Below are 8039 nucleotides of genomic sequence, written 5' to 3'. Positions count from 1 at the left end.
GCTGAAGATTTTCTTCATGTTCATCCTGATTATCCCATTGATATCCAAGGATGGACTTATCCCAAGCGGAGATTTTCTATGGCTGAGTACTGTCTAGGCTCCCAGATGATGAGGAAGACCCTAGCTATGAGGGTGGAGCAGCTCCTAATGTTGAGGAACAGCAGATGCCTCCTCCTCCACCTCCTCCTCAGCCTCAGCACTATTGGGAGCCTGCTCCAGGATATTTTGATCCTTATTTTCACAATATGCAGCAAGGGCTGGAGACTCATATTGATACTCGCTTTGAGGGGTTGATGTCACATGTGGATCACCGCCTCGATGACATGCAGTCTCGCTTTGACAGCAACTGGGATGCGCTCAACTCTGAACTTTCTGACTTTTGTGATCAAATTCACACTAATGTCACTGATCCCATCATGTCAAGGCTGAATAATATGCAACAAAGTTTTCAAGATAACATGGGTGCTCTTTCCAGTCAGTTTGACAATCTTTCTACAACTGACAACATGCATGATATAAGTCAGAGGCAGCAGCAGCTCCAGCAGGACTTTGGCCAGTTCTCCTCCCTATTTGACACCTTCAGCACTCATTATTACAACATGCATCCTCCGCCGAGTGATCAGTAAAGCCTCTCCTTTATGGCAATTGATGCCAAAGGGGGAGAGAAGTGATGAGAAGTTGTCAGGCGTCTCCTTCAGGGGGAGTTGGTGGTTCTATGTGGACACTAAGACCATGCATATGCATTTTACCTTTTTCATGCCGCTTTAGTTTATGTCTTATGCATTTGAAACTTGGTTTGATCTATTAACTCTATGTCGTATGTCTGTGGACTATTATCTGTACCTCTATGTCGTATGTCTGTGGATTATTATCTGTAATATTCTGTGGGATGAACTATGTTTTAGTTCAAATTACTCTGTGTGTGGTTAATCGAGATGTGATTATAATTGCTGCGCTCACTCTACGAATCATCTCTTGTATGCCTCGATAACCATGATTGTAGGAAAGTCTCCATCAAGCTCCAATATATTATGTGTGTTATATCTTCAACTTCAAATAATCCTGCACACACTTAGGGGGAGCCCTTCTTGCATACTGAGTTTTTATTTGGATTTATCTATCTCTTGGACAGAACTTCAAATCAAGATAAGTCCTATGAAACTCATCTCCAAGATCTATCTTATACCTTAGGTATGAGAGAGATTTGGAGAAACTAAACTTCTCTTTAATATACTATGTGGTGTTGTCATCAATTACCAAAAAGGGGGAGATTGTGAATCATCTAGGCCCCTTTGGTAATGTTTTGGTAATTAATGACAACTACTTGTGGACTAACGATTCTTGGAGAAATAAGAATGCAGGGTTGGACCACATAGAACAGGAAATGTTGAAGAGTCATACGCATTGGTTGTGGATCAGATGAAGGCAAAGGTATAATATAGGTTTTACTTTTGCCGGTCTTGAGGAGTTTAGAGAAGATACCTGACCGGATTAGTAGGCTAGATAGCCGTACTATTAAGAGGGGTCAATGACTTAGATCTGTGTAAAACTTAGTGCCTCATAGAGCATCAAGTAGTTGCATTTGCATAAGGACTAACAGCGCTTCTCATTTCGTGAGTTAAAAGTTCATTCAAAAGCATGTTTGAAATTTGAGAAGTCTTGGTCGCGCGGACTGTCCGGCCCTTGGGGGCGGACCGTCCGTGATCCTCCAGAAGGTCCGAGGTTTGACCATTTGTGTTGACTCTGTGTTTTTTTTTGCACTGCGGACCGTCCGGGCCTTAGGGCCGGACTGTCCGCAGTCCTGACCAGAGGAAGGTGGCTTCGGGTCAGTCCCTGAATTATAGGCGGACGGTCCGCCTGTAAGGCGCGGACGGTCCGCATGTGTCTAACTCGTTTTTGGACAGGGACTGTGTGTTTTTATAGATTTGTACTACGGACGGTCCGGGGGACCAGTCCGGACAGTACAGTCTCAGGTCGCGGACGGTCCGGGATTTATAGCCGGACGGTCCGCGTGTGTTAACTCCGTTTGATCCGAGGCTCGGGTGTTTGAAATTGCCAGGTCGCGGACGGTCCGGCCTTGAGGGGCGGACTGTCCGGACCCACCTTTTGAGTATGCTCTGACATGCTTCAACGGTCATTATAGCCGTTATGGTGTACGGCGGACCGTCCGGTCCTAGGGCGCGGACGGTCCGCGTGTGCGCAGAACTGCCCCTTTTGCACATAACGGTTGGTTTTAGATGGGGGACTATAAATAGAAGGGTAGCTCGTGTGTGAGACCTCTCTTGGCTATTCCTTGCACACATTGAGCTCATTTGTGATCCTCCAACTCACTCTCTCACACTCTTTGCTTGAGATTGCATTCTAGTGAGAGATTGAGGGTTCCTAGTGCATTTGCATCATTTGGTGATTCTTGAGGCACTAGGTGGTACACCGAGCAAGCGTCGTTGGCTTGTTACTCTTGGAGGTTGCCGCCTCCTAGACGGCTCGGGTGATTGTCTCCGTCGAGCTCTCCAAGAAGATTGTGGAGAAGCCGCGGTGTTGATTGTGAGGGGTTCGCGCCTACCTCGCCGGAGCGGCAAAGGTGACATTAGTGGAATCGAGGTATTGAGTGATTTCTTGTCCACTTGGCTCAAAGATCAAGTCGTGTCTTGATAGAGGAGCAAGTGAGAGCTTGAAGTCCACCTCAACGTGGATTAGGGGTGATCGGCAAATCACCGATACCACGGGATAAATTTCGGTGTCTATTCCTTCTAGCATTACTTATTGCCTTGCAATTGATTAGTGTTTTGCTTATTGTTCTTCAAGTATTCAATCTCCGTAGTTGTCTTTCATACATTGTTTACTTATTGACACTAGTAAATTTATTCCTCTTGTTGTATTGATTAAATTTACTTAGTATTGTTGTTTTTAGTCAAAACCGTCTATTCACCCCCCCCTCTAGCCGGTGTCCTAGATCCTACACCGGTATGCTTTTTGATCAACGGACTTACCTCCTTTGTTGAGGTCGGTGTGTCCGTCGGTCCCCATCGGAGTCTTTGCGGGCTTGGCGTCCTTCATCCCAAACCGCTTCAGCAAGTCTTGCGTGTACTTTGTTTGGGAGACGAAGGTGCCGTCCTTGAGTTGCTTCACTTGGAACCCAAGGAAGTAGTTCAACTCGCCCATCATCGACATCTCGAATTTTTGCGTCATCACCCTGCTAAACTCTTCACAAGACTTTTGGTTAGTAGAACCAAATATTATGTCATCGACATAAATTTGGCACACAAACAAATCACCATCACATGTCTTAGTAAAAAGAGTTGGATCGGCTTTCCCAACCTTGAAAGCATTAACAATTAGAAAGTCTCTAAGGCATTCATACCATGCTCTTGGGGCTTGCTTAAGTCCATAGAGCGCCTTAGAGAGCTTACACACATGGTCGGGGTACCGTTCATCCTCGAAACCAGGGGGTTGCTCCACGTACACCTCCTCCTTGATTGGCCCGTTGAGGAAAGCGCTCTTCACATCCATTTGGTACAACCTGAAAGAATGGTGAGCGGCATATGCTAGCAAGATACGAATTGATTCTAGCCTAGCCACAGGAGCAAACGTCTCCTCAAAGTCCAAACCTGCGACTTGGGCATAACCTTTTGCCACAAGTCGAGCCTTGTTCCTCGTCACCACTCCGTGCTCGTCCTGTTTGTTGCGGAACACCCACTTGGTTCCCACAACGTTTTGCTTGGGACGAGGCACCAGTGTCCAAACTTCATTGCGCTTGAAGTTGTTGAGTTCCTCAAAAATTAACTAATCGAGATCGAGTAGTTACTCCCTTGCTAATATCACCCAGAATTTGATCGACGGGATGATCCCTTTGAATCATCGCTCGGACTTGGGTTGGAGGTGCCGGTTGCGCTTCTTCCTCCATCACATGATCATCTTGTGCTCCCCCTTGATCACACACCTCCTGTTGATGAACCTGTTCATCGTCTTGAGTTGGGGGTTGCACCGTTGTTGAGGAAGAAGGTTGATCTCGTCCATCTTGTTCCTGTGGCCGCACTTCTCCAATCGCCATGGTTCGTATAGCTGCCGTCGGAACATCTTCTTCATCTACATCATCACAATCAACAACTTGCTCTCTTGGAGAGCCATTAGTCTCATCAAATACAACGTCGCTAGAGACTTCAACCAAACCCGATGATTTGTTGAAGACTCTATACGCCTTTGTATTTGAGTCATAACCTAACAAAAACCCTTCTACAGCTTTGGGAGCAAACTTAGAATTTCTACCCTTCTTTACTAGAATGTAGCACTTGCTCCCAAATACACGAAAGTAAGATACATTGGGTTTGTTACCGGTTAGTAGCTCATACGAAGTCTTCTTGAGGAGGCGATGAAGGTAGACCCTGTTGATGGTGTGGCAAGCTGTGTTCACTGCTTCCGACCAGAAACACTCGGGGGTCTTGAATTCTCCAAGCATCGTCCTCGCCATATCGATTAGCGTCCTGTTCTTCCTCTCTACCACACCATTTTGCTGTGGTGTGTAGGGAGCGGAGAACTCGTGCTTGATCCCTTCCTCCTCAAGGAACTCCTCCACTTGAAGGTTCTTGAACTCGGACCCGTTGTCGCTCCTTATCTTCTTCACCTTGAGCTCAAACTCATTTTGAGCTCTCCTGAGGAAGCGCTTGAGGGTCCCTTGGGTTTCAGACTTATCCTGCAAAAAGAACACCCAAGTGAAGCGGGAAAAGTCATCAACAATAACTAGACCATACTTACTCCCTCCTATGCTCAGATAGGCGACGGGTCCGAAGAGGTCCATATGCAGCAGCTCCAGGGGTCTTGAAGTGGTCATCACATTCTTGCTGTGATGCGCTCCTCCCACTTGTTTACCTGCTTGACAAGCTGCACAAGGTCTATCTTTTTGGAATTGCACGTTAGTCAAACCTATCACGTGTTCTCCCTTTAGAAGCTTGTGAAGGTTCTTCATCCCCACATGTGCTAAGCGGCAATGCCACAGCCAGCCCATGCTAGTCTTAGCTATTAAGCATGCATCTAGACCGGCCTCTTCTTTTGCAAAATCAACTAAATAAAGTTTGCCGTCTAATACACCCTTAAAAGCTAGTGAACCATCACTTCTTCTAAAGACAGACACATCTACATTTGTAAATAGACAGTTATACCCCATGTTGCATAATTGACTAACAGATAGCAAATTATATCCAATAGACTCTACTAAAAACACATTAGAGATAGAGTGCTCATTAGAAATTGCAATTTTACCTAACCCTTTTACCTTGCCTTGATTCCCATCACCGAATATAATTGAATCATGGGAATCCTTATTCTTGACGTAGGAGGTGAACATCTTCTTCTCCCCCGTCATATGGTTTGTGCATCCGCTATCAATAATCCAGCTTGAACCCCCGGATGCATAAACCTGCAAGGCAAATTTAGGCTTGGGACTTAGGTACCCAACTCTTGTTGGGTCCTACAAGGTTAGTCACAATTTCCTTAGGGATCCAAATGCAAGTTTTATCACCCTTGCATTTTGCCCCTAACTTCCTAGCAATCACCTTTCTATCCTTTCTACAAATTGCAAAGGAAGCATTCAAAGCATGATATATTGTAGAAGGTTCATTGACTTTCCTAGGAACATTAACAACATCTCTCCTAGTCATATTATGAACAACATTCCTTCTACCAACATTTCTATCATGCACATATGAAGAACTATGAGCAAACATAGCATGAGAAAAATCATCGTAAGCATTATAACTCCTATAGGCATTTCTAGTTTGTCTCCTATCATGATACAAAAAGGCATGGTTCTTTTTAGCACTAGTAGCCATAGGGACCTTCCCTTTCTCCTTGGCGGAGATGGGAGCCTTATGGCTTGTCAAGTTCTTGGCTTCCCTTTTGTAGCCAAGTCCATCCTTAATTGAGGGATGTCTACCAATCGTATAGGCATCCCTTGCAAATTTTAATTTATCAAATTCGCTTTTGCTAGTCTTAAGTTGGGTATTAAGACTAGCCACTTCATCATTCAATTTAGAAATTGAAACTAGGTGTTCACTACAAGCATCAACATTAAAATCTTTACACCTAGTGCAAACCATAACATGTTCTACACAAGAGTTAGATTTACTAGCCACTTCTAGTTTAGCATTTATATCATTGTTAACACCTTTTAAAGTAGCAATGGTTTCATGACAAGAGGATAATTCACTAGAAAGCACTTCATTTCTTTTAATTTCTAGAGCAAGAGAATTTTGTGCACTAACAAATTTATCATGCTCCTCATATAAAAGATCCTCTTGTTTTTCTAGTAATCTATTCTTATCATTCAAAGCATCAATCAACTCATTAATTTTATCTATCTTAGATCTATCTAAGCCCTTGAACAAGCATGAATAATCTATGTCATCATCATCACTAGACTCATTATCACTGGAAGAAGCATAAGTGGAGTCTTGAGTACTCACCTTCTTCTCCCTTGCCATAAGGCATGTGTGATGCTCGTTGGGGAAGAGGGATGACTTGTTGAAGGCAGTGGCGGCGAGTCCTTCATTGTCGGAGTCGGAGGAGGAGCAATCCGAATCCCACTCCTTGCCTAGATGTGCCTCGCCCTTTGCCTTCTTGTATGCCTTCTTCTTCTCCCTCTTGCTCCCTTGTTCCTGGTCACTTTCATTATCGGGACAGTTAGCAATAAAATGACCAAGCTTACCGCATTTGAAGCATGAGCGCTTCTCCTTTGTCTTGGTCTTGCTTGGCTGTCCCTTGCGACCTTTAAGCGCCGTCTTGAAGCGCTTAATGATGAGGGCCATCTCCTCATTATTTAGCCCGGCCGCCTCAACTTGCGCCACCTTGCTTGGTAGCGCCTCCTTGCTCCTTGTTGCCTTGAGAGCAATGGGTTGAGGCTCATGGATTGGACCATTCAATGCGTCGTCCACGTACCTTGCCTCCTTGATCATCATTCGCCCGCTTACAAATTTTCCAAGAACTTCTTCGGGCGACATCTTGGTGTACCTAGGATTTTCACGAATATTGTTCACCAAATGAGGATCAAGAACGGTAAAGGACCTTAGCATTAGGCGGACGACGTCGTGGTCCGTCCATCGCGTGCTTCCGTAGCTCCTTATTTTGTTGATAAGGGTCTTGAGCCTGTTGTAAGTTTGGGTTGGCTCTTCTCCCCTTATCATTGCGAATCGTCCAAGCTCGCCCTCCACCAACTCCATTTTAGTGAGCATGGTGATGTCGTTCCCCTCGTGAGAGATTTTGAGGGTGTCCCATATCTGCTTGGCGTTGTCCAAGCCGCTCACCTTATTGTACTCTTCCCTGCACAAAGATGCTAATAGAACAGTAGTAGCTTGTGCATTTCTATGGATTTGTTCATTTATAAGCATAGGGCTATCCGAGCTATCAAATTTCATTCCAATCTCTACAATCTCCCATATGCTTGGATGGAGAGAGAATAAGTGACTACGCATTTTGTGACTCCAAAATCCGTAGTCTTCCCCATCGAAGTGTGGAGGTTTTCCAAGAGGAATGGAAAGCAAATGCGAATTCGAACTATGTGGAATACGAGAATAATCAAATGAAAAGTTCGAATTGACCGTCTTCCTGTAGTCGTTGTCGTCGTCCTTTTGGGAAGAGGTAGATTCATCGCTATCGTCGTAGTAGACGATCTCCTTGATGCGCCTTGTCTTCTTCTTCTTCCCGTCTTTGCGTCTGTGGCCCGAGCCCGAGTCATTGGACTTGTCATCCCTTGGCTCGTTGACGAAGGACTCCTTCTCCTTGTCGTTGATCACGATTCCCTTCCCCTTAGGATCCATCTCTTCGGGCGATTAGTCCCTTCTTGAAGAGAACGGCTCTGATACCAATTGAGAGCACCTAGAGGGGGGGTGAATAGGTGATCCTGTAAAAACTTAAACTTATAGCCACAAAAACTTGTTAAGTGTTAGCACAATGATTGCCAAGTGGCTAGAAAGGAGTCTCAGCAAAACACAATACCACAAGAGATCAAACACAGAGATGCCACAGTGGTTTATCCCATGGTTCGGCCA

The sequence above is a fragment of the Zea mays genome, chromosome 6, assembly GCF_902167145.1.
Source record: "Zea mays cultivar B73 chromosome 6, Zm-B73-REFERENCE-NAM-5.0, whole genome shotgun sequence".
Classification (NCBI taxonomy): domain Eukaryota; kingdom Viridiplantae; phylum Streptophyta; class Magnoliopsida; order Poales; family Poaceae; genus Zea; species Zea mays.
The sequence above is the reverse complement of the archived record's forward strand: the minus strand, read 5'-3'. Positions refer to the sequence as shown.